The sequence below is a fragment of the Psittacula echo genome (assembly GCF_963264785.1).
Source record: "Psittacula echo genome assembly, chromosome: 11".
NCBI classification, from domain to species: domain Eukaryota; kingdom Metazoa; phylum Chordata; class Aves; order Psittaciformes; family Psittacidae; genus Psittacula; species Psittacula echo.
This window is the reverse complement of record NC_137746.1, coordinates 19,788,960-19,816,811: the sequence shown is the minus strand read 5'-3', so window position 1 is coordinate 19,816,811 and position 27,852 is coordinate 19,788,960.

Sequence of the window (27,852 nt, the reverse complement as noted above, 5' to 3'; positions counted from 1 at the left end):
ACAGCAGAGGCCAAACATTACCAAAGGAAGCTTCTTGGAAAAACTCATCTTTGCAAACCTAGAACAGTTCTTGGAACATTGAGTCTACAGTTAATATTGAAAATATTGGTATTTCAAAGCTGTCATCAGCCACAGTATACTTTGCAGATATTAGAAAAGAATTTAATTAGAGACACTGATGCTAAAAATAAATCAAAGTTCCCTCTCATTTTAATAAAGTACTGTTTTGCTCTCATCTGAGAAACCTCTGTACTCTCAAATATTTCTTTTCACTGTGTAAATGGGCAGTGGTCTGTGTGGTTATTCCAACGGGCAACAAATATACAGGTACAAAAGGGATTTAACTTCGAAACTGTAAGAGCAAACCTTTCAAAAATCCTGATGTTTTAAAGCTACTTGCTCCAGTCTTTATAGTTTTTCTGGCAAAACTGAAGTTTGGTATTGACTGCCCAGTGGTCACCACAGGGGACTGCAGGGTGGCTTCTTCAACTGTAGCATGAGGTGGCAGGGCAAGGCTGTGGGACCGAATCTTACAGCCCATTGCCGCATGAAGCTCAGCTGCAGAAAGCAGGATGGAGATGTGCATGCAGCATGCACTGGACAGCAGCCTGCATTGCATTTGAACCACTTTGACTTAAACGGCAAGAGCACTCATGAAATACGGGCAAAGTGAAAATGTGTTTTTGCAATCTGGAACAATGTGGAATTGTGACAAACAAAACCAGTACTTTCTCAAAGGATAATTTACCTATTGGTGAATTGCTGGCTCTTCCCACTAAGGCTCCCACCTCGCATGGCTTAAACAGTTGACAGGGCAAATGGCTGAGGTCACAATGTCAGAAAAAGGACTGATTGTAGGACTCGCACACTCTGTGAGAAGCAATGTAGTGTTTCCCTGTCAGAGGCAGTGAACAGGACCTAAGGCTGCAGTGGAGTCACTCAGTTGACCTTGCAAGACCTGCAGTTTCCATAGGATGGAGTTGTGCTGAATATGATAAGGTTTTTCTCTACTTGTTGTTCTACAATGTCCCTTTACCACAGAGCTGCTGTACAGTGTGCACAATCTTTACTCAGTATTGTGTAACATGTAGTGTTACTATAACCATATGAACCTCAATTATCTTAAATTACTTGTTATCCAAAAAAGGGTTTTGTCCCCAGATGCATCTGTTACTTAGACTGAAAATTGTCTTGGTTATCAAGATGTATTGAACATCTATTCCTCTTCAAGTTTCCCTCTGGGAACCTCATGTAGTCCAGGTCACCTTTTACTATGCTTGGGTACAAAGTTCTGCAAGTTAAATATTCTTTTTCCAAAGCACAGGTTGCTGAACAGGCCTGCTGAATAAATAATCAACTTGTCCTCAAGGGACCACTATGACAGTGAATGTTACTTTTTAAGTTCTGCATAAACTTTGCTCTGATTGCTGTCTTGCATGATTTACCTACTTGGTTTTTCTTTTGTCCCTCATACTCTCAGTTCCCTCCTTAGGCAAGAAAGTGTGGACGTTTCACAGTAGGTTTTCAACAAACACTTGTTAGAACACAGGAACTACATTTCACCTTTATATAATTGTATCTGTCCCTTTTTAGCCATTTGATAAACAGTTTTAATTCAAGCGAATGTTGACTAAAACATGTTTCAAGCTCTCCCAGACATAGACTAAATGGATATTTTTTTCATGAAAAGGACTCAGCCTTAGGTAGTAGGAAAAATAAAGGTTCTCCAAACTTCAGAGTCCTTCCAGATACAGTAAAACTGAATAGAAGGATCTGTTCCGTATACCTTTTTCTAGGACTTGAGATGCACTTTTCTGTAAATATCATTTCAGTCACGAATTTTGTGACTATCTTATGTAACCTAAAAAGCAGTGTGAATTTCACATATCTAATACAGCAAAATGTTTCAATCATTTCATATAATCTGAGTCCCAGGAAATGATGAAAATCAGTTTGAAGCAAGAAAGTGTCATTAGTTTAGAGATCTTATGAGCAAAGTTTAATGTAAGTTATTCACTCTGATTTATTTGCTCAGCTTGCAAACCTTCCATGAGGTTACATTTTCAGCTCTACAAATCTAATAATTTGACTTTTAGGAGCATCAACTTATCTTCCTCTCATTACATCATAGTGCTTTTACAATACGCCCTGTTTGTTATACCAAGTAATTGTTTCTATCAGCATTATCTTCTCTCTTCTTATCCATCATCTCTCCGATAACAGCCTATTTCTTTGCCAGCTCTGTTTTTCAGTGTCTGCATCATATTAATAATAGCACAAGTGGAAAAGTTCTGTGAGGTCACTCAGTACAATCCATTTCCTGATGCAATGTTGGGCTTTTATATGTTCTCCAATATATGTAACCTGATGGTAAATGAGTCAAGTGACTGGATTTTCACAATCTCATCCCAGTCTTAATGCAGCATTTTTTTCTTTCTATCTTTCTTTCTCTCCTTCTACCTTTTTATATTTTTTCCAGTAGCAAAAAAGTGCTTCTTGACAGATAAGAAATTGAATAGGCTTATGAAATCTCTGGCACAGAATCAAGCACATCATATTCTTAACAGCTTTATTAATATGTTAACAGGTGGAAGCTTATTATTGTTGAGTGCTTTAAGTGTGAAATGTCTCATATTCTTTTTTTATTCACTTATGTAGTTTCCAGTTAACTTGATTAACAGCTTGGGCTGTTAACTTCTTGAACTGTTTTTATATTTCATAAAGACAAAATACAGTAACTGGGAATTCTTTTGCTTTTGATTCAGATAATCACCCATTTCTATTTTTAGACTACACAAAATTTAAACTGAATTATTTTTTTATCAGTGTTGAATAACTTTTTAATCTTGATTGCCTAATAATACTGTCAGAAAACAAAGAAATGGAAGAGGTAGGGAATGTCACAGCAACTGAAGCATTACTTGCTCCAATTGTATAAAGTAGCTTCCCATGTCTTGTCAGCAGGCATTGCATCAAAATAAAAGATTTTAACAATTTACTGACTGATGTAGCCTCTTTAAGGCTTTTTACAAGCCAGGTGTTTAGAGGGGTGAAACTTGCTGCAACAGAGATCTGGAATAAAGCAGGAGATAAACATTCTGCTCAGGGCAGCCTAGGCACATGCTTTCTAGTATTGCTTCTTTGAATCTTCACCTTAAAGAGTGTTATACTGATTTTTCTACCCCACACTGCCTGATTTACATATAAAATATGCAATGATTAAAAAACTATAACTGAAACTTCCCAAAAGAATAAAAGGAAGAGGTCATAGGAGTCTTCAAGATAATCTTCTCCAACATGAAGTGTTCACTTCCCTTCCGCTTGGTAAGGGGAACAAATCTGTCAGCTAACTTTGGCTTTCTGCCTAGTATGCTGAGCTGCTCTTAGACTTAGACACTGTGTGCTTACTGGGACAGTTGTCTGTACCAGCTCCATGCTGCTCTGTTCACAAAGGTGATGCTTACCCTGCAAGTCTGCCTGTTCTCTGCAATGTTCCCTCCCCCACTACAGGTACCAGTTTGTGTATACACCTGTATGGCATGTATGTCAGGGTAAGACTCTGTAGTCCAGGTTTCTTTTTTTGCTCATATAACCATTTGATTTTTGATTTTGAGTATCCTGTGAAAGCTCTGGTTTTTTTACAAAGACTTGGAGTTACACTAATGCTAGTATTAAAGTACTGTATAAATTAAGTATTCAAATGTAAAATAAAAAAATCCACAGGCATGCAGATTTTGTTTAGAGGAAGTTTGATAATGTTAAAAGTGAGGGTAAGTTTGAACCTGGAAATTATCTTTTCAATTGATCTTCGGCAAGTGATTTTACTCTAAAATATTCTGGCTGTTTCTTTTCTCATGCTTCATTTAAAAGAGATTCACAGGAGAAAAATTCTGTCCTAAGCAGTGTTTACAGAGTACCTAGTGGAAGAGGGTATCATTTTGTTGCCTTCTGGACTATAAATTCAATTTACAAATATAGATCAAGGAACTTATAGCTATTGTACACAGAATTCTAGGTTAGAATGATCTTCCTAAAGTAGACATCTCAAATAGACTATAGAGAGCCAGTACTGATTCCTTACTCCCTATTTTGCACATGCACAGTGACCTAAGGCTGTCGGTACCCCTGAAAATATCCCAGAGGAGTCATCTTGATTTACAGTAGAAATTCTCTTCATACTATAAATTCTGCCAGTTCAGAAATGTTAGTCATGTTATTTTAATGAGGCTTCTCTATGAGCAAATTAGCACAATGCAATAATACATTTGCAGTGTACATGCACTAACACGATTTTACTGATACCACTGTATTTTATTTAGGAAACAGCAAAACTTCTATTTCTAGAATCAACTGGTTTTCCAACTTAGTGTTGTACCTACAGCAGGCATGATGATAGTTACACTAGGTGACACTTTTAGGGCTTATTATAATTTCCAAGACACCTATTCAAATTATTTGAAATGTTAAGTATATGTTATAGTTCCACGAGCACTTAAAGGCAATATAATCCTGCCACTGGAGGAAGCTTTTCCTTCTCTTCCATCCATTTCAGCTGGCTGTGAAATGAATCAGACAAGACAATTGCCATGGCTTACGCTGGTGTTATTCCTCCCTCCCCAGTCTAGTCTGTGTAGATCACTTCAGAATGGTTTGAAGACTTATACTTGCACAAGGGGGAGGACAAAGAGGGGAAGAAAGTAATTAGTAGCTAAGCATGAAAAGGGGCATCTTTTGCATCAGCACAATTTTTGCCAGGTTAAGCTACTTGCTAAACTTAGGTGTTACCTATGTTACATTCATACACTGTTCAGATGCTGTAGAATTAGGGAATAGGATTAGTCTTAGTGACCCCCTAGGTGTCTTTTAAAAAAATTAGTACACTTAAAGCTCCATATTGGTCAAATGTGTTCAGTGTTCTTTTAGCTGTTTACATTATCTTCTTGCATATTTGTGGGACATTATCCTATCACACTCTTACTTATGTCACAAATAAACTATTATTACAGTTTTTCCAACAAGCTGCTCTAGGTGATGCTTCTCAAATTGCTAAAATGCACTGTCTGTGGTGGAAAAGCTTCTGCAAGCTCCATCCTTTATGCATCAGGCCACAACATGCTGATCTGAGGTCTAATACGAAACCTTGGTCAGGTTTTGTGGGGTCCAGTTATGATTAAGTCAGGGTGGTTAAACACAGTCCAAGACATCACCCAAGCCACAGTGTCTATATGCACACCCTTACCTTGGGAAAAGGCGAGAAATCAATTTAGCTTAACACTGTTATGTTTCAAACAAGTCAAACTTTTACAGTTTTGTTTGTCATGCATAGATAGAGGAAACAGTGAATGCTATCAAACGTGTTGAGCTACCACTACACTGCCAGGTAGCCAAGTGTGTCTGTTGGTGTTTGCAAAAGCATGGTAATAGTTACTGTAAGGAGCTTTATGACTCCTTGTGAGGTGGTTTGTTGGGTTTTTTTTAAAAAACCCCCAACTATTAAAATGAAGAGTTACTAAATGTTAGTGAATTAACCTGTTTTATTTCCAGCTTGATCTTTTGGAATGCTTCTTTGGTGAAGCACCTTATTTTTGGTGCTAGGAATTAGTATTGCTTTTGAATGAAGCAGGTATGTTAGATACCACTCGTATTTCAGAATGCTTCATGCATGAGTGACCATGCTGAGGTAGATATTTTGTTGCAGGGGACATGGAAGTCTACCTAATGTATATGGTTAGTCTTTATAGATAAAAAATACTTCAGTCTGGTATTTATGGTGGAAATCTACTGTCTTTCAGTGTGATAGCTGCCACGTTTTAGTCTCTTTTGTTCCTTTGCAATATCTATGAAGAGCAATACAGCTATTTTGTGGTTGAAATATTTGGGTCCAAGGGTTCTTTAAGTTTAGATACACGACTGCATCTAAAAGAATCAAACTGCAATTTGCATTAGGTTGTCCTACAATCAGCAAGCAATCTCCAGTTAGTAGGGAGAGAGGGAGGGACTTTCTGAGGAGTTTATACACAGAACTAAGCTCACTTAACATGTGTTGGGAGACAGAAGAGGGAGGATTTAGAGGAAAATCGTGGCTGATGAACGCAGATAGATTTGGTAGCTTGCACAATAGCCGATGCAGGCAGAGCTCTGCTGAAGGAGAACTTCAGCGCAGTGTCAGAGCCTTGGTATGTTGAGCAAGTTGCTATAGCTACTGGCACTCCACAAGCCAGGTGTTGAAATCAGGGAAGAAAAATGTAGCTATTGCATTCAAAGTTATGACACTTGCTATTTTTCTGCTCTTTCTTTTACAGGTTGTTAACTGTCATTTTTCACCCAAGCTATAAATGGGCTCTTCTGGTGAGGTTCCATGTGGAATTTAGACACTTAAATGCCTTCTGTATGAATTCCTAATTTGATGGCATTGGCATTCTGCTTTGGGTTTTTCTTGAGGCAGAACAGAAGATGGGAGAGGAAGGTGAAAGAAGAGAGGGATTTTACTGTTGGGCTGCTCCTTTTCCTGTACATTTTTTGTTTCTGAAGTAGTAGATGTAGTGCTTATCCTGATTTAAAGACTAAATATCATAGAATAATGGGATTGTTTACCTTGGAAGAAACCTTTAAGTCTCTTTAAGACCATCAAGTCCAACCATTAACCCAGCACTGCCAAGTTCACCACTAAGCCATGTCCCTCAGTGCCACATCTACATGTCTTTTAAATACCTCCAGACATGGTGACTCCTCCACTTCCCGGGGCAGCCTGTTTCAATGCTTGGCAATCTTTTTGGTGAAGAAATATTTCTCAATATCTATCTGAATGAAGCTGCTGTGTTAAACATCAATTGCAACTTAAGGCTGTTTCCTCTTGCCCTACTGCTTGTTACCTGGGAGAAGAGACTGATCGCCATCTCACTACAATCTTCCTTCAGGTAGTTGTAGAGCAATAAGGTCTCCCCTGGGCCTCCTTTTCTCCAGGCCACACAACCCCAGATCCCTCAACTGCTCCTCATAAGACTTGCTCTCTAGATCCTTCACCAGCTGTTCACCCAATCCCACTGTTTAATCTAAATTAATATGGCACAGGCTTGTACTTTTATACCCAATATACTGAATTAAGTATTAAGCATGATTTAAAGACAAAACTATTAAGTAGTTCTTGAAGAATGTCTGACAGCCTTCTCTGCACCAGCACTCACCTAAATAGAGTCAGATGCTGATGGATCTACTGAACAGCAACAAGATCCATGTAATATACTATATATTGAATATGCTTCTGACTGAAAATCTTCTAAGTGTGCTAGATTAGAAAGTAAGTAATTTCTTGCAATTACCTATGAAGCAGTGGTTTTATTTACAGAATTTTTCTAAAATTCAGTAAAAAAGTAAATATAAAAATAACTGTCATGATTACTGCAGATGATGTTTCATCTATAGTTGCCTTACACTTGAACGCTTAGTGATAATTTGAGTGACATATTTTATCTGAAGCATATAATGCCCTTTCTCAAATGCAGTGTATTGAAATTCTTGCTCATAGTGAGAGAAAAAGGAAAATCATCTTCCAGTTAATGAGAGAAAATGTGTCTGCTGAATGGGACAAATGGAGGAAATTATTTGTTTAGTGGGGGTTCCATTTTGTTCAAATAGAAAAAATAATTGTTGAGAACTATTTTCTTGATGAATATTGTGAAATATTAAAAAATGAAAAATATTTATTTTGCAACATATGTGTTAAAACATGAACACGTGTAACATATCACATATCTATCTGAGTTCAAACACATATATAAGCCATAAGGTTTTATATCTTTTTAAAACATTTTAGATTCCACCTGCTACAAGCTCAGGAGTGTTGCATCTTGACTAGAAGCAAGTGCAGCAGGAGGGCCAGGAGACCTCCTTGGATGGATAAGGAGCGGCACAGGAAAATTCAAAGGAAAAAACAGGCTTATAGAATGTGGAAGCAGGACAGGCGGCCTGGGAAGAATACAGGGATGTTGTCCGAGAACCTAGGGACCAGGTTAGGAAAGCTAAGGCCCAGTTAGAATTTAACTAGCCTAGGGATGTTAAGGATAGCAGGAAGGGATTCAATAGGTACGTAGTGAATAAAAAGCAGATTAGGGACAATGTAGGCCCCCTCCAGAAGATATCAGGAGAACAGGCTACCCTGGATTTGGAGAAGGCTGAGGTTCTTCATGACTTCTTTGCCTCGGTCTTCACTGGCAAAGGCTCTGACTGCAACACCAAAGTCTTGGAAGGCAGACGCAGGGACGGTAAGAATGAAGACCCTAGGCCCACTGTAGGAGAGGATTTGGTTCGAGACCATCTTGAAAATTCAAACCTGAATGTGCACAAGTCCATGGGATCTGACGAAATCCATCCACGGGTACTGAAGGAGCTGGTGAATGAAGTTGCTAAGCCACTGGCCATCAAATTTGAGAAATCATGGCAGTTAGGTGAAGTTCCCAACAACTGGAAAAAGGAAATATAACCCCCATTTTCAAGAAGGGGAAAATGGATGACCCAGGGAATTACAGACCAGTCAGTCTCACCTCTGTGCCTGGTAAAATCTTGGAGCAGATTATCCTGGAAGGCATGCTAAGGCACATGAAAAACAACGAGGTGCTTGGTGACAGCCAGCATGGCTTCACTAAGGGGAAATGCTGCCTGACCAATTTGGTGGCCTTCTATGATGGGGCTACGAAACTGATGGAGAGGGGCAGAGCAGTTGACGTCATCTACCTGGACTTGTGCAAAGCGTTCAACACTGTCCCACATGACATCCTTGTCTCCAATTTATGGAGAGACATCAATTTGATGGCTGGACCACTTGGTGGATAAAGAACTGGATGGATGGCCACACGGAAAGAGTTGTTGTCAACGGCTTGATGTCCGGCTGGAGACCGGTAATGAGTGGTGTCCCTCAGGGATCAGTGTCGGGACTGGTCTTGTTCAACATCTGTGTCGGTGACATGGACAGTGGGATTGAGTGCACCCTCAGCAAGTTTGCCGATGACACCAATCTGTGTGGTTCGGTTGATACGCTGGAGGGAAGGGATGCCATCCAGAGGGACCTCGACACACTTGTGAGGTGGGCTGATGCCAACCTTATGAAGTTTAACCATGCCAAGTGCAAGGTCCTACACCTGGGTCAGAGCAGTCCCAGGCACGGCTACAGGTTGGGCAGGGAAGAGTTTCAGAGCAGCCCTGTGGAGGACTTGGGGGTGTTGGTCGATGAGAAAATGAACATGAGCCAGCAGTGTGCGCTCGCAGCCCAGAAAGCCAACCGTATCCTGGGCTGCATCAAGAGGAGCGTGACCAGCAGGTCAAAGGAGGTGATACTGCCCCTCTACTCTGCTCTTGTGAGACCTCACTTGGAGTATTGTGTGCAGTTCTGGTGTCCTCAACATAAAAAGGACATGGAACTGTTGGAACAAGTCCAGAGGAGGGCCACGAGGATGATCAGGGGACTGGAGCACCTCCCGTATGAAGATAGGCTGAGAAAGTTGGAGCTGTTCAGCCTGGAGAAGAGAAGGCAGCGCGGAGACCTCATAACAGCCTTCCAATACCTGAAGGGGGCCTACAAGGATGCTGGGGAGGGACTCTTCATCAGGGACTGTAGTGACAGGACAAGGGGTAATGGGTTCAAATTTAGGCACGGGAGGTTTAGGTTGGATATAAGGAGGAACTTTTTTACAGTAAGGGTGGTGAGGCACTAGAATGGGTTGCCCAGGGAAGCTGTGAATGCTCTATCCCTGGTGGTGTTAAAGGCCAGGTTAGACAAAGACTTGGGTGGCATGGTTTAGTGTGAGGTGTCCCTGCCCATGGCAGGTGGGTTGGAACTAGATGATCTTAAGGTCCTTTCCAACCCTAACTATTTTATGATTCTTTGATTTTATGATTGTATGACAGCATTGCCTGACAAAAGCCAGTAAGATATTTGTGAGGATAATTCTGATATAGAACAATTGGTTTGGTTATTTACACCATGAACTTTGAAGAGAAAAAACAAACTGTACCATATGCTGGGCTTTGCAAAGGATTTAAGGTTCAGTTCCTACTATAGTTCCTGAGATCTGGGTATCTTGCTGAAAATCTCAGACCCAAAATGCATTGAATGGAATATTTAATATAAAACATAAATATTCTTTTATCATTTTTCACTAGCTTGAGAACCTACTTAGACTCTGGTTCATTCTTTCTCAAGAAATGTTGCTTGCACGCTTACTGCTGCTGAAATGTCATGGATAAATCATGATGCTGGATTTCATCATCATCTCAGAAGCATTACTTAGTTGATGTTATCAAGATGATTATTTTCTCTTGACATCACAAAGAGAAAGTAATAGAGAAGACACATTTTAAAACCAACTATTGCCTGAAGATAAAAAGGTGATTTAACTCTGTTAGAAATTCTGGTTAAACCCGTAGAAGTATATCTGTAGCTATGCATGTACAAACAAACAAAAAAACCCAACACAGTTCCAAATCCCACTTGCTACAGGGTTTTATTCCAAATATCATTAACCCCGAGAAATAATCTGATTTTTCTGATTCGTTGTGCAGGGATTCCATGTCAGAAATCATTACTATCATACACAAAAGATCAAAGTCTTTTGAACATCTACTTCATGAGAGTTCAGACTATGGAGTTAGTGAACTCCTTCACTGGGCAAAACCCCCTGAACATTCATGTGAACTTCATTGAATTTTCCTGGACAGCAGTAACTTGAGGACAATAAAATTTGTCTCTGAAGGAATATTTCCAGACCTTCAGAAAATTACTCCGTGTGATTTTCCTTAAGGAATGGCCAGTAAGCACAAGAATCATAGAATAGTTAGGGTTGGAAATCATAAAATATTAGAATGTTAGAATCATAGAATAGTTAGGGTTGGAAATCATAGAATATTAGAATGTTAGAATCATAGAATAGTTAGGGTTGGAAAGGACCTTAAGATCATCTAGTTCCAACCCCCCTGCCATCTTTTATAAGCCTGTTTTTTTCCTTCGAAGTTTCCTCAGCAGCTCCTTATCCATCCAAGGAGGTCTCCTGGCCCTCCTGCTGCACTTGCTTCTAGTCAAGATGCAACACTCCTGAGCTTGTAGCAGGTGATCCTTGAATATCAACAGCCATTGGCCCCCGTGCCCTCTAGGGCTCTATCCCATGGAACCTTACTAAGCAGGCTCCTGAAGAGGCCAAAGTCTGCTCTCTTGAAGTCCACGGCAGTGAGCTTGCTGCACGCTCTTCTCACTGTCCTGAGGATATTGAACTTGACCATCTCATGATCCCTACAGCCAAGGCTGCCCTGGAGTTTCACATTTCCAACGAGCCCTTCCCTGTTGGTGAGCACAAAGTCAAGCATGGCAGCTGTCTTTGTCAGCTCCTCTATTACTTGCAGAAGGAAGTTGTCTTCCGCACAATCGATGAACCTCCTGGATTGCTTGTGCCGGATCGTACCATCCCTCCAACAGATATCAGGGTGGTTGAAGTCCCCCATGAGGACAAGGGCCTGTGAGCATGAGGCTGTTCCTATCTGCCTATAGAGCACTTCATCCACAGATTCCTCTTGATCAGGCGGTCTGTAACAGATTCCCACAGTAATGTCTCCCATCGCTGTTCTCCCTTTAACCCTGACCCACAAACTCTCTGTTAACTGATCACCTGTTCCCAGACAGAGTTCCATACTCTCCAGCCTATCCCTAACATAAATAGCAACTCCCCCTGCCTGCCTGCTGGGCCTGTTCTTTCTAAAGAGCCTGTAACCTTCCATTCCAACCCTCCAGTCATAGGAGCCATCCCACCATGTTTCTGTGATATTAATGATAACATATCCCCGTAGACATGCACACATCTCTAATTCCTCTTGTTTGTTCCCCATGCTGTGGGTGTTTGTATAGAGGCATTTGAGCCGAGCTCCAAATGAAGCTGGCTCATTGGCAGCTGGAATATATCTACGTAGCTCCGAGCATTTATTATATGTGCTGGCAACTGACTGAGTGTGCTGGGATGGAATGATGCCCCTGTCCCCCAACACATGTAGTTTAAAGCTTTCTTGACCAGCCTGGCAAGCCTCCCACCACAACTGATCTTCCCCTTCATTGTCAGACCAGCTCCACCAGCCCCAGTAGACCTGGCCTCCCAGACTGAGTTCCATGTTCTACATACCTAAACCCCTGACTATGGCACCATTGTTTTAACCATTTATTAACCTGCCAAATCTGCCTCGCCTTTTTAAGGTCCTTCCCCTTTATCCTGGAGAATTGATGAAAAGACTATCTGAGCTCCAGAGCCCCTAACCACCTCTCCCAGGGCTCTGTAGTCCTTCTTTATGTTCTCCAGGCTACTGCTATCTATATCACCAGCACCCACATGAACCACTAGAAATGGGTAACAGCCTGTGGGACTTACTAGAGCAGGCAGCCTCTCTGCAACATCCCTGATCCATGCCCGTGGTAGGCAACACATCTCCCTTGAGACTGGGTCAGGCTGACAGATGGGTGCCTCTGTGCCTTTCAAAGTAGAGTCCCCTACTACTATGACCCGCCGCTTTTTCCTGGGCTCACCAGTAGTCATCTTTACCGGTTGTTCATGTGGCGAGGTGTGTGTTTTCTCGTTAGCCCCCTGAAGAACTGCAAAGTGGCTCTGGGTTGGTCAACAGTTTTTGGAGGAAGCCCCTTGCTTTTAATTATCCTCTTCCTCCCTTTTTTGTTCATTTGTTTCTTTGTTTGTTTACTAGTTCCCAGCTTGCTGGGTTAGCAGCCTCCTTCTTTCCTGCATGGGCTATGATGGATGCTTGAGGCCCCTGCACAGTTTGGGCCTGGAGCAAGCAGTGCTGCTTCCTCTCAGCTTCCCTGACATCTTGCAGCCTATTGACAGCGTCCCGCAGCTCAGCCCCTGCTGCAGGAGGACCTGCACCAGGGAGCACCGGGTGCAGCCCTGCCCATTGTGCCCCGTTCCCTCACCGGACCGGTGCAGGCACTCTCTGCACTCCGAGCTCTGCACCGCAGCCTCCCCTCTCATCGGCTCTGTCTGGGTGCCTCCGGTGGCCACCGCCGGGGCAGCCAGAGCAGAGCTCCCAGAGCGGGCCCTGCTCATGAGGCGAGTGCTCCCCATCCCGCCCGCCTGCCCGCGCAAACCGCCTCGACCCGCCCTGTTGGCCGCGCTCCCTGGGGCGGGTTTTTACCCAGTCAGGGCTGGTGCCGCTCCTCCTGGCTCCGCCCCTGTGAGTCCCTGCTCGCCTCAGCGGAGCTGCCCGCTCCTGGGCAAGGCCTGGCGAGGACTTGAGGCTTCCAGGGTGGCTCTGGCCGCTCTTATCTTTTTATTGATTCTTTACAAAATACCCTCCTTCTCTCTTAACCACTTGAAAGTCTGTAGAAATTACTCAATCCGGCCTACACAAGGGTTTTGTATTTCTCCTTTGTGATGTCTTGAAGTGCTGTTACAATGTACAGGAGTTCTTTCAGTTTTATTTTCCATGGCTATTGCAGAATTCTGGCCATGTACAGTAAGGTGGCAGAGTGTTATACAAGGATGGGGGGAACATCACAATTCTACAATCGTCAGGATGCAGCAGAAGCTTTCTTTGCTCTAAATTTCTCGTACATGTACCAAGAAGAGAGGGATGTTTGCTAAAATAGCTTCTGCCAGTTGAGCAGGGAGAAACTGAAAAATTCATGTAGTTTGTGGGTTGTGTGATGGGCAGGTGGAGCTAGGGCAAAACACTGGGTGTAAGATGGTTGTACATCTCCTGATATATCTCCCCAGTCCAAAGGCCATTTTATTATCACAGATGGTTTTGTACACTGTCTGTGGGTATAGGAAGATTATCCTCACTTTCTGAAGGGGGGAGGAGGGAGTAAGGGCAATATTTTCTTTTGTCATTTGTCTTGTGATATAGCATTTATTTCCCCACTTCTCTCAACAGTGCTGTCTCCTTTGCTTTAGTTTTCAAAGCTTCAGAAAGAACCTGAAGGGATAAAAGGAATATAATTTTTAAATACTGCCTTTCTGCTTTCAGGCTTCTGGAAAACAATTGATACATCAGAAAAATATGTTGAGTGTAAAGATCTCCAGAACAGAGGAAAATATTATTGAATTTCATCCAAGTTAGAGGAATGGTAGCAATGTAGCAAAGCAATACATGACAGAATGTAACTTAGACTACTAGAACTATCCACATGTAATCAGCATCTCATCCACAGGCACTGAACCCACATACCTGACAATGTTAGAAAGGTAACAGGTTTGCCTGGATCTTTAATCTGTGCTGCCTTTGTTTTTTATTTCCCTCAGCCTGAAAGCAAAAATATTGCTCTGAACCCTGACCCTGTATTTTGTCAATGTAAATGCCACAGATGCAGCAAATATTTTGTTGAAAGAAAACCATGTTTTCCATTACCACTATAGTGAGAAAAACATAATTATAAAATATAATAATTATAGTATAATTTAAGTTGGAAGTGACCCCCTTACAAAATGGGTGTCTAGGTAAACCTGCCTATGTGTTTGATTATAATTTACTGAGGAAGCTACTGGTTTGCAAGATCTCAAGTCATACATCAACAAGGTAGGCTGATACAGCATGAGTATGTTATACTGTTGTGCCGGTTTTGGCTGTCATAGAGTTAATTTTTGTTGCACACAACTATCTACTATGGAACTATAGTTTGGATTTGCTCTGGAAACAGTGTTTGTAGCACTGGGATGTTTTAGTTACTGCTGAGCAGCGCTTACACAGAGCAAAGGCCTTTTCTGTTTCTCACACCACCAGTGAGGAGGCTGGGAGGGCACAAGGAGCTGGGAAGGGGACACAGCCAGGACAGCTGACCCCAATTGACCCAGGGGATATCCCATGCCATGGAACATCATGTTCAGTATGTAAAGCTGGGGGAAGGGGGTGGATGTTGGGAGTGATAGTGTTTGTCTTCTGAAGTTACCTTTAGTGCTTGCGTGCTGGAGCTCTGCTTTCCTGGAGATGGCTGAACACCTTCCTGCCAATGTGATGCAGTGAATCAATCCCTTATTTTGCTTTGTTTGCATTTGTGGCTTTTTATTTACCTATTTAAGCTGTCTTTATCTCCATGCACAAGTTTTCTCACCCATCCACAGAGATGTGTGAGATGATTCCCCCATCCACAGAGAGGGGGAGTGAGGGAATGGATCTGTGGGGCTTAGTTGTTGACGGGGGTTAAACCATGACTAGAGGTGACTCTAGGAATATGGCTGATCTCAGAATACGGTCCATCTCCAGTCCTTGCAGTTCTGATAAGTTCACCAATGTGATTATTAGGATTTGCTGCCCTTGAGACTGATGAAGAGCAGATACTGACATAAAGCTAATTCTGTGTTCTTCAGAATTAATTTTACTTCTATTTGTTCAAACCCACTATTTGTTTTCTTGTAGGTAAAATTCTTCCAATCTAAATCTCATAATTTAAATCCAGTTTTTCATATCTACTTACTAAATCTGTCTTGAAATTGTGACAAATTATAGCATTGACAAATTTGAACAGATTATTCTGAAAATTTACTTTAGTTCATTTTGCCACTTGAATGTTTTAGTACTCATTCTTGCTCAACTGACAGCTGATCCTATTTCAGAGACTTCACTGCACTGAAATTCTTTTGCTTCTTTCAATCCCCTGTTGAATGCTTAATGTTGATGCATTAAATAATATACAAGTAATGCACAATCACATAACTAAAGAATGGATCCTAACATAGCTGGAAGCCTGGGTAATAAGAACACCCATAGCTGTCTGTGTTGTGTAAAACCAGTACAAATATATGAGCAAACAGCAAGGTCAAAATTTTAGCTCAAACAAAGATGGCCCAAACCTGCACAAAATGAACAGTGTTAGAGTATGACCTATAAGCCAGTGCTTCAATAACAATAATTCTTTTTTCTTATGGAATAGAGTGAAAATCTGTAGAATGAAATTGTATGTTGATAGGAAGTAGCTCATCAATATTTTGAGTTACAAATTGCACTTTTAGTGTCCTATTAAGGAAGTCCTTTGAACTTGGCAAAACTGCCTGAATATTTGTGAGTTTACACTTTTCTCTGCATCTTTTTAGTCAGTTTGTCAGTTCTAGCTCATGTACCTTCTGTAGCCACAGGTTTGGCACTTTTTGTCCTTGTGGTGCATTCAGGTTTTTCAAAGGTTTTTCTTGTTTATAGCAGCAGTTCGTCAGGCCTGGGTGGCAAGCATTTAGACAGTGTTTCTTGTTATGTATTTACAATCTTGTTTATTGTTTCATTCAAAAACTCAACTTCCCTAATTTCCGCTTTGAAAGAACTGTAGTATTCCAAAACATTTCTTCATAGCATATATTTTCAATGAATTTGCAATTAAAAAGTATGTAAATTAACCTTAGTTCATAAGACAGTAGGGTTCTTACCACTCACTGAGATCTCCAGAATCCTTGAAAATTAGTCCTTGCCTCCTCTGATATACTGAATAGATTGTTACTCTGTCATGCAAAGATATTCTACACAATGCTAGAAAATTGTGTACAATTATTAATTCAAGTATGGGTTGGACAACGAAAGGCTTATATCACCTTAGTTAACTACAGTGCACTGAAATTAGATTCGTGCATAGTTGTAAAGGGTTAATTTATAGTCAGGAGAGATTGAAATTGTGCATATTTCAGAAACTTTGTTTATTTAAAGTATATAACTAATAATTTCTGTCACTTTATAGGTCTTTTGGAAATCCTGAAAATAAATTTCATTAAACAGACGTATCCCCTCCCGAAATGTAAACATTCTTTGATTTTCTTTTTTGGATCATAGGGATAACTATTTAGAAGATGGAATCATATGGCCACTAGCCATGACCTTCTAGTGTGATGTGACTAGAGTATCAGTCTGTTTAAGCAATGCCACATATCCTTCTGCTAGAATCAAAATCTAGCTAGGATCCAGTTTAAAAAGTTGCATTTAGGTTGCCATATCTTGCTATTCAACATTTCAGTCTCCTTTTAAAGTAACTGTTGCAGTGATTTACTATGATGTCTTCTTTTCTTTTTTCCTCAACAAAGAAAGAGATGATGTTAGTGAAACCTGGAATTTATTATTCAAATTGTAATTTGTTGATTGCAGCACACTAAACTTGCCTGGGTTATAGAAGTACAAATCTGCTTTGCACAGTGGAACAGTGTAAAATTACCAACATCTGGTAAGAAGCTCTTGAGGTGTAAAGTTACCAACATCTGGTAAGAAGCTCTTGAGGTGTTGTCTTCGTTTTCCTCATATTTTTACAGGAATCTCTCCAATTTCTGTTCACTAGCTTTTTTATTGCTGTATCCTGCTTCCAGGATACAACAGATTAGAGCAATGTTGTGACACATTTTAAATTGAGTATAGAATCCTAGAATGATAGAATGGTTTGGCTTGAAAAGGACCTTAAGATCATCTAGTTCCACCCCCCCTGTGACAGGCATGGACGCCTCACACTAGACCATGTCGACCAAGGCTCTGTCCAACCTTGTGAACACTGCCAGCAATGGAGCATTTACCACTTCTTTGGGCAACCTGTTTCAGTCCCTCACTACCCTCACAGCAAAGAACTTATTCCTTATATCTAACCTGAACTTCCCCTGTTTCAGTTTGAACCCATCACCCCTTGTCCTGTCGCTACAGTCCCTAATGAAGAGTCCCTCTCCAGCATCCTTGTCGCCCCCTTCAGACACTGGAAGGCTGCTCTGAGGTCTCCACACAGCCTTCTCTTCTCCAGGCTGAACAGCCCAAGCTTTGTCAGCTTGTCTTCATATGGGAGGTGCTCCAGCCCCTGATTGTCCTCATGGCCTCCTTTGGACTTGCTCCAGCAACTTCATGGCCTTCTTATGTTGGGAACACCAGAACTGCACACAGTGCTGCAATTAAGGTCTCATGAGAGCAGAGTAGAGGGGCAGGACCACCTCCCTCGACCTGCTGGTCATGCTCCTTTTGATGCAGCCCAGCACACGGGTGGTTTCTGGGCTGTGAGAGCACACTGAAGCTGGCTCATGTTAAGTTTCTCATCGACCAGCACACATACATATATGTGCATAAGTAGAATCTAGGGTAAACACTGTAAAAAGTAACATCTGCAACAAAACCAAGTTTTTAAAGGAGGGTTTTTTTTTTTTATGCATCAAAATCCGTTGTTTTTATCAATGCTCAGATTTTTCCCAGTGTGAGAGGTCACATGTCATATTTCCAGACAAACTGTTGGCTGATTTTTATTTTTTTAAGAAATACTGGCTTAAGAAGAGTGATTGTTATGCACAGTAGGTATAAATGAATTATTTATCACACATATTTTCATTCTTACTGAAAACACTGCTGATCGGTTTTGCTGAGTGCTTTATTTTAGTAGTCATTTGCACACAAAACAAGTCTTTGCTTAAGTAAATGCTTATCACCGTTTGTATGAAAAATGAAACATATATCACAAACAGAATTGATTACACTTATTTTGACTATGCACTTTTTTAGAAAAATATACTTGTCAGAAAAAAAATTTAAAGAAACAAAAGCGGGTGTTGGAGCAGATCTGTTTTAACAAAATCCATGTCATAAAGTTGTCTAAACGGTGGATGGATGACAGTACTTGCTGGCGCTGCTTCAGATAAAGGCTGTTGTTTGGGTTATCCAGATTTCACCTAAGTATCCTGTTCAGTTTTTGTCTTCTCCTGGGTGGGAACCTTTCTGTCTCCCATACTGGAAGATTTTCATTCTTCTTTCATCCATGAAAGTTCTGTGCACAACATGCTTATCAAGTCATTTTCTCTGGCTTAGTTAATAATTTAAAGTGGAAAAGCTGAAATGCAACACACTCAAAAACATATTCTTTAGCTTCCTTGTCTCAAAGAGAAAGAAATACTTGATTCTGGGTCTCTGCCATCCCAATTGATTTCGTTGCTGAATAGACTCTTAGCTGTTCAGGAGCATAAAGTGCTTTTGTGAGAAATTTTGAAATATTTTGGTTTGTCTTTGGTTAGAATGGAAAAAACCTTTTGCTGCCCCATTCACTCTGCAGTATTTTGAATGCATAAAAACAGTAGTTAGTGAATAATAACTTTATTTCATAAGCCTCACACAGATAACTCATTCTTAGTTTTTGACACGAAAGTTGTATTTTAACACTGAAGCAATACATTAGAATTTCAGCTTTTTAAGAACTTGTCTGGTGTATGCTAATCTCAGCATCCTGGCCTGTATCAGCAATAGTGTGGCCAGCAGGACCAGGACATTGATTGTCCCCCTGTACTGGGCACTGATGAAGCTGCACCTTGAATCCTGTGTTCAGCTCTGGGCCCCTCACTACAGGAGGGACACTGAGGTGCTGGAGCGGGGCCAGCGAAGGGCAACAGAGCTGGTGCAGGGCCTGGAGCACAGTGTGATGGGGAACGGCTGAGGGACCTGGGGGGGTTTAGTCTGGGGAAGAGAAGGCTGAGGGGGGACCTTATCACTCCGTACAGCTACCTCACAGGAGGTTGTAGTGTGGTGGGTTTGGTCTCTTCTCCCAAATAACAAGTGACAGGACAAGAGGAAACAGCCTCAAGGTGCATCAAGGGAGGTTTAGTCTGGAGATTAGGAACAATTCCTTCCTCAGAGGGTGCTCAGGCATTGGAACAGGCTGCCCAGGGCAGTGGTGGAGTCACCATTCCTGGAAGTGTTCACAAACAATGTAGACAAGGCCCTCAGTGATATGGTTTAGTGATGGTCTTGGCAGTCCTGGGATAATGGTTGGCCTAGGTGATCTTAAAGGCTTTTTCCAACCTGTTTGATTCTACTATTCTATGATTCTATAAGAGTCAATTTTGGTTTTATGGGTTTAGTGAAATCAGAAAGATTAATTATAGAATCATAGAATGATTTGGGTTAGAAGGGACCTCCAAAGGTCATCTAGTCCAACCCCCCCTGCAATGAGCAGGCACATATTCAGCTAGATCAGGTTGCCCAGAACCACATACAGCTTGATCTTAAATGCCTCCAGGGATGTTTCATCTATTATCTATCTGGGCAACCTGTTCCAGTGTTCTACCACCCTCATTGTAAAGAATTTTGCCAGATGTCCAGCCTCAACCTCTTCTCTTTTAGTTTAAAACCACCACCCCTCATCCTATTGCAACAGGCCCTGCTAAAAGGTCTCTCCCCGTCTTTCTTATAGGCCCTTCTTAAGAACTGAAAGGCCACAATAATGTTTCTCCAGAGTCTTCTCCAGACTGAACAACCCCAACTTTCTCAGCCTTTCCTCACAGCAGAGGTGCTCCATCCATCTGATCATTTCTGTGGCCCTTCTCTGGACCCTCTTCAACAGGTCCATGTCTTTCCTGTACTGAGGACTCCAGAGCTGGATGCACGACTGCAGTTGTGGTCTCACCAGAGAAATGTTAGAGAGGCAGTATCACCTCCCTTGACCTGCTGGCCACACTCCTCTGGATGCAGCCCAAGACATGATTGGCCTCTGTTCTGCAAGCGGACATTGCCTGCTCATGTCCAGTCTTTCACCCACCAGTACCCCCAAGTCCTTCTCTTCAGGGCTGCTCTCAATCCCTCCATCCCCCAGCCTGTATTGATACTGGGGTTGACTCAACCCGTGTGCAGGACCCTGCACTTGGCCTCATTGAACCTCGTGAGGTTTACATGGGCTTGATCTTGAGCCTGTCTCTGTTACACTGGATGGCATCCTGTCCCTCAAGCATGTCAACTGCACCACTCAGTTATCATTCATATATTATATGAATGGTATTATTCATACCATTCATGTTATCTGCGAACTTGCTGATGATGATCATGATTGTAGGGGCTACATAAAGGAAGAAAAAAAAAAAAATAAAAAATTAAACCCATCATTTTCCTCTGAATAACTCTAAATTAGTGAGAAGAATGTGAACTTGGTGCTCTCAGCTCATTCACTTCCAGGCAAATGAGTTGTCATTAGTGCTATTTGGAGGCACTGCTTGTATTAAAACAAGGAGAAAATCTGTCCTGTAAAGGGGAAAGGGGAAGGTGCTCAACCTGCCCTAACTCACCTGTCCCTGGGAGCCTCAGAGGCCAGGGCAGCTGGGGAAGGAGTTCTTTCAGGAGCCTGGGTTCAGGCAGGGTCTTGATGGTGGGAAGGTCAGAGCCCAGGGCCCAGGTTTAGATGACTGCCACACATTAGTGTGTGCATCCACAAAGTGAATTAAAAGTAACCTTTTCCTTATGAAAAAACTAGCAGCCCAAAGGTCAGAATGTGGTAATAGGGAACTGCTTGCATTTCAATTTTAGATGTTACATGGTGCTTTAAAAGATAAAACCTAGGTGATGACTATAAATGTATTTACAATTACTCTATTTGACCCCTGCTGTGATTTGTAGTTTTACTAAATGGCAATGTAAAAAAACCCCAACCAACCAACCAGACCCCCCCATGCTCTAGAAAACTGTCAGCTGCTAAACATACATGAAGGGATTGTTTACTGTTTTTTCACAAGCTGTCAGGCTGTAATAAGGAATTTGGAAAAGACAAATAACCCTTCCCTGCAAAGTTGATTTTGAGTATGAACTTTAATGAAACTATTTGCCTCCTGGGCATTTCTGTATTGTGCAAAATCTCTTTTCCGCTAAAGTACTTACTAGGTGTGCATAGACAGGTGGAGTGATCTCTGAGACTGAATGAGTTAACTGCAAACATGGACACAGTTTTTAAATCTCAGCATGCTGCCTCTATTTTCTTGCAGGAAACTTATTCAAGCACAGTAATAAAACCATACAGTATGGAAAGAAGATTTTTGTTGTTGTGAGTTGTAAAGAATTACAGTGTGAGGAGAAAGGAAGCATCGCCTTGTATTGGTTAAGACTGAGTGATGGGTTTCTGAACTTGCATATGTCATGCAAGAAGGAATGAGGGGCAATCAAGTACTCTTACCTTTGAACTAGTCAGGACAAGGACTGAGCATAAAAGAACTGTTTTTCCTTGGAGCTTGGTATGCCAGTTGTGACATAAATGATGATTTGTAAAGCTGCCAAAAGTAAATGACAAATGGTAGCAGTGTGGTTGTCAAGGTATTCATTAGTACTTCCATGTGTGTCAGCTATAGTAAAATGATCAGAGTTTGTTGTTCTAATAGGGAAGACTTCTAAGAACCACTATCATCTGATTTCTGACACCTGCAAGATGACAACTAAACTAAATTGAGGACATTGTTGGGAGGTTTATAAAGCTGACATTATGCACTGTAAAAAAAAAATCACAACACTTGTTGAAACCTGGCACTAGCAATTTAACTTGGAGGGAGCAAAAAATATAGACATAGGTAAGCATTCAAAGAATACTGACGGTTGTAGTGTCCCTTTGGAGTAAAAATAACCAAATAACCTTACGGGATTCTCCATGTCAGCCACTGACCTGCAGCGTTTTCCCTAAAAGAATGTGTTTGGTTGTTTGTGGGGTTTTTTGTATTATCTGCTCCTCAAGAACCATTTTTAGCTTGTTATAAAAGAATCCGTGTGAATCAAGTAGAAATATACCACAAGAGAACATACTGCAAGAGCAAATCAGCCAGGATTACCCATGGTAAAAAGAAACGCAAAACAAGCATAAAAAACCCTGTTTGTTGCCCAGAAAGTGTACATGTCCAGAAAAATACAGCAATCACAGACATTGCAGAATGGCACATAGCTGAACACTGTATGACATTTAAGTACATGTGGATTGAGGTGGCCTGGAATGAGACTGCGCTACTTCTGCACATTCTGGGTGAGAATGTCTGATGTACAAAGAGGGAATAGTACAGGGATGTGCACAGTGCCAGAAATTCTTTGTGAAAGGGGGAAAATTAGAGCACTGTCCATTTCACAGATGATGTGGTGAATATAACTTAGATTTGTTAGTGGTTGTAGAATGAAACTTCGTGGCCTGTCTTTTGTGCCTGCACACCATTTTCTTCAGTCTTTGTTAAAATGAAATTTCTTTCACTTGTGTAGCTCTCTAAATGTGGAAACACCATGTTCAAGTAATTTACTAAACGACTACAGGCTGAAGTATGAAGCTTTTCTTTTTCCAGACAGGAACACCTAATAACCCTGAGTACATGTTTTTTAATAAGGGCCAAAAAGGATAACGAACTTTTTCTCCCACTGTCTCTGGAAACCTTATGACTTAACACAGATGCAATTCCTGGATGTTTTCCCAGAAAGGCTCAAGTAAAATTATTTATTGCAAATAAAAAGAACACAGAGTTATCTACCCCCTGCAGATAAATTTAGGATTGATGGGATGAATAAACTTCTGGCAATAGAAATTTCCTTTGCCAAGATGCAAACTGAAAGAAGAGTTAATTCAAAACTGGACTGAAGATTTAATGATGTAGCAGAATTATGTAAATATTGTCATCCTCTGTAAATTTTTTTAACACAAGATGCAGGATTATATACAGTAATCTGAAGCAGGATGATTTAAACATTTTCATTCAGGAGACTATTTTGGAAGGGAGGTTCTAACCACCTACAAATATAGAGTAAATCTGTTAAAGGGTTTTCACAGGGCAGAATGCATCTTAAAAAGATTGTTTGCTGGACTCAGTTCCCAAAGATCAATATATGGCAATGGTAATAAAAAAAGGAAGTTGGAATCATAAAAAAATACTGGTTCATTCAGTCTGCACCATTGTGTTGAGGATGATCCTCTCCTTTTCTTAGATTTTTTTCCTATTTATTGATGTACTACTTCTAGACTACTTTCTTTCACCTCACCCAAAAGCATCATTTTTACTCTCAGAAGGATTTCCTTTGGTGGTAGGGATCTTCTACAATAGTTACACTGGAATGTACGATGGTTTATTCAGCTTTGTAGGTGTGAGGAAAAAGGTAGACATATCCTGTAATTTTATCTTTCTGTGTCAATAGGTTGAATAACAAAATCTTCATATGTATTCTGAGTGGTTCTTCAGTTTGTGCTCCTTATTTGATAGAGTTGTGCAATCCTACAAATGTCTGGGAATTGGTATTCATTTCTGCCCTTGGCATATATTTTTCTAAGTACTTCCTTCTTATAAGGAAATGAGTACTTATTATCAGCTTTTGAGGGTACACACCTAAGTGTGTTTGCCTGTTGTGAAGTTTCAGAATAATATTATAAATACTTGCAATTTACTGTAAACATTTGTGGAAAACAGAAATCATTTCAAGGAATCAGGAAAGAATGAAGCTTACTCATATTTCCCACTTTTACTCTTTACTATTTTAGATTTGCTTTAAGTGGTCACTGGTTTGAGATGTCCAGACAGAAAAGCCTTTGTAAAATTGCCAGTCAGCTTAACATCCAGAGTCACCAAATTGCTGGCTTAGAAATACAAAGGCTTTAATAACTCACAATAATGCAGTTAGATGACAATATGACACTTAACATGCATGTTCATAAATATGAGCTGGTATACACTGCAAAAATAATTCTTATTTTACACTTTCAGTAATTGGCTTTGAGTTTACTTTGCTATACAGGGATGAAATAGCAAAACTTTGTGACTGCATTAGTGCAGAACTCAACAACAGTTCTCAAATGAATTAGTTGAAGTTAAGAATTATTAAGGAAGGAATAGAGAAGATGGTGTAATCATTATTGCTCTGCAAAGTTCCATACTACATCTGCTTCTGAAATGTTTTGTGCAGACATTGATAAGGTAAAGTTTGCATATAAGAATATAGTGATTACTGAAGAGGAATAGAGCAAAGCAGCAAGGAAAAGGGCCAAATCATCTGCAGTCACTCCCAATGAAGGACTTGAGAGCAAGGTGTTAAATGAAGCAAACCCCTGGCAAAATTTAAAGCAATCATGAGCAAATACTTTTTCATGCAAGAGGTAGCTGAACTGTGAAGCCCATTGATGCAAAGTGTTGTGGATGTTAAGTGTTGATCTGGGCTTAGAAAGCAAGTGAACAAATTTTTGGAAGGAAAAAAGATTCCATTGGGGCTGTTTAGAATAATACTTCTAGGTCAGAAAGTCACATACAAATTGATGGGCTATATTTCTGTACAGATGCTCCTTTCCTTTCTTAGCCCTTTTATGTGTGTGTGTGCCAGAATGAAGCTCTTTTCATGATCATATGTAAAAGACCTGCAAAGAAGGGCAGAAAAACTTAATATAAATGGGGAAAAGGTCACCCTGATGCACATGTAGACCCGTATGTGTGCACAAACGGAAATCTTCATTTTTTGGTGGTGAAATCTTAACATGCACGAAAAATGCATGTGCTTTTTAAATAGTGAGTGTCATGATTTAGCCCCAGCTGGCAACTAAGTACCACTCAGCTGCTCACTCACTTCCCCCACTGCCCAGGTGGGATGGGGAGGAGAACTGGACAAAGTTAAAACCTGCAGTTTGAGATAAGAACAGTTTAATAATTGAAATAAAATAACATACAATAAAACATAATAATAAAAGGAAATAAAAAGAGAGAGTAATAAAACCCCAGAAAGACAAGTGACACACAACACAATTGCTCCCCACCCACTAATTCCCAGCACATCCCTGAGCAGTGATTGGGCCCTCACAGCCAAATCCCACAGTTTCTGTATGGGGCATGATATGCTGTGGTATGGAATACCCCTTTGGCTAGTGTCGATCAAGTGTCTTGTTTCTGCTTCCTGCTGGCTTCTTATGCCCCTGGTCACTGGCAGAGCATGAGAGACTGAAAAGTCCTTGAGTTCTCTCAGCAACAACTAAAACATTGGTGTGTTATATCAACATTTTCATATTAAAACTAAACCACAGCACTGTGCCAGCTACTAGGAAGAAAATAAACTCTATGCCATCCAAAACCAGGACAGTAAGGACATTTCCCTTTTGAAAACACAGACAGTTGCTAAATATGCTAATCTGTTTGTGAGAATTGGTATTATGTCTACTTCCTCCCATCTCATATTTTCTCTTACTATTGTAAAAGCGCTTGGTACCTGTCAGTTTCTCTTCAGTACAAGGTCTGCATGTTTTCTTATGCATTTCTGTCAGATAGACTTCTTTTAACCTTTTTTACATGCTGCCTTCATGAAGTACTTGCCTGAACTTTCTAAGCTTCTCATGTTATATGATTGTATTTCCTTTTTTTATTTTTAATTGTACTCCTAGGCTATAAATGGGGTTTAAGAGTGAACACCTGGAATGGTTCAAGGCCTGGTTGGATGAGTTTTGAGCAAGCTGACCTAGTGGAATGTGTCCCTGCCCATGCCAGTGCAGGTGGGACTAGATGATCTTTAAGGTCCCTTCCAACCCAAACCAGTCTACGATTCTAGGAAAACCAGTTATCTGAAAATTTATTAGAAGAAATTTTCTTACTGAATAATATTGATTTTAGAACTGCCAGCATTCAATAGCAGCTTCAAATTGACATGATATATTGAGGCCAACACCACATTCTGCTTATAAGCAGAAAGAAACGGTGAATCTTGCATGTGAAGTCATGCTAATTTTGCTTTGCTAGGTTTTCCTTCTAGAATGACTCAGTGAAGAAGCACCACTGTGGTGGTGCTGAAAACTGACTTTTCAGGAAAGCACAGATTTGCTCAAGCTCAACTCTATTCTTAAAAAAGCTGAAAGAGTGCAATCTGGAGTTCTTGTTTCACTTGCTCATGAACTCTGCTGTTTTCAGTTAAGCCCTTTCTCAAATCCAGATCACTGTAATTCATTCCCCTCATCCCTTACCTTGTTTTCCAAAATCACAGAGGAAGTTTGTGATTCTTCCTTTAACTTCCATTGTAGCAACACCTACAATGAACTGAAGAAGCACATTCCTACCCGTTACACTGGTTTAAGAACTTGTTTTGCCTGAATTGCTATTGATCTTAAGCAGGATATGGGTTGCTATAGCAATCCTGTACTTGAACATTCAAAGGAGAAGACCATTAAACTGATTGCTTTATAAATCCTGGAAACTCAAGATCTTAGACCAAAACTGTCAAATGTCTCATGTTTTACATTGTATTTCCAATGATGATTCATTTTGTTTGTTGACACATTGTATGGTGAATTTGTAGAATTAGCGTTTTGTGCGTTTTCTGTATGTATCTGACTCAAGATGCTTTATCCATGACTGAATTGCTCCTAACAAAGGGAAAAAGGACCAGTTTAATGTATGTAGTCTCAGGGCGAACTTGTCACTTGTGGAATGACAATCTGAAATGGGCGACAGTACTCACACCAGCTGCTTGACATCCAGGCAGATGCAGGAGCCCTAGGAAATGTCACATCATCAGATGCAGCATCAGAGCATGCAACTGGCAAAAAAGCTTGTGGCCACAGCCATCACCCCAGGCCATAGCTAACACCCCAGGCCACGTCATCCCCTAGCTTGAAACCATTGCTGAACTGTCACTTTAATAAATGAGTAGCCACTTTGTTTTGATCAGCATTGTCAGAGCTTATTTCAAAAGTGATTCTGATTCCATTGCACGGCCTTGCCCAGGCAAAGTAAATTGGTACAATTTCAAGGTGAATTTATTCATTCTTTGTAAAAGTTCTATTCACGAATATATCAAGACAGTTGAATAAATTAAAATAGATTGAAATAAATGACTTGGAGTTGCATATTTTCCTAGTAATTGAAATAGGTTCCCCTCAGTATGTTTGTAGTTATAATGTTACTTTTATGAAGACTGGACTGTCTACTGATGGGAAAGTGTGGAATTACTGTATTGATAACATATTTGGAGAATGGATTGGGGATAATATGTTGAAAAGGGCACCTTAAAGTTGTTCTTGCTTTCAGCATAGCACGGAAGATAAAGTTATATGAAAGCTTACCATCAAATAATGTTTCATAATTAATTCTTTCTTCCAGAAAGGTGCTTTCAACTAACTTTCTCTCTGTTTTTAATGCAGGGGTTAACTTC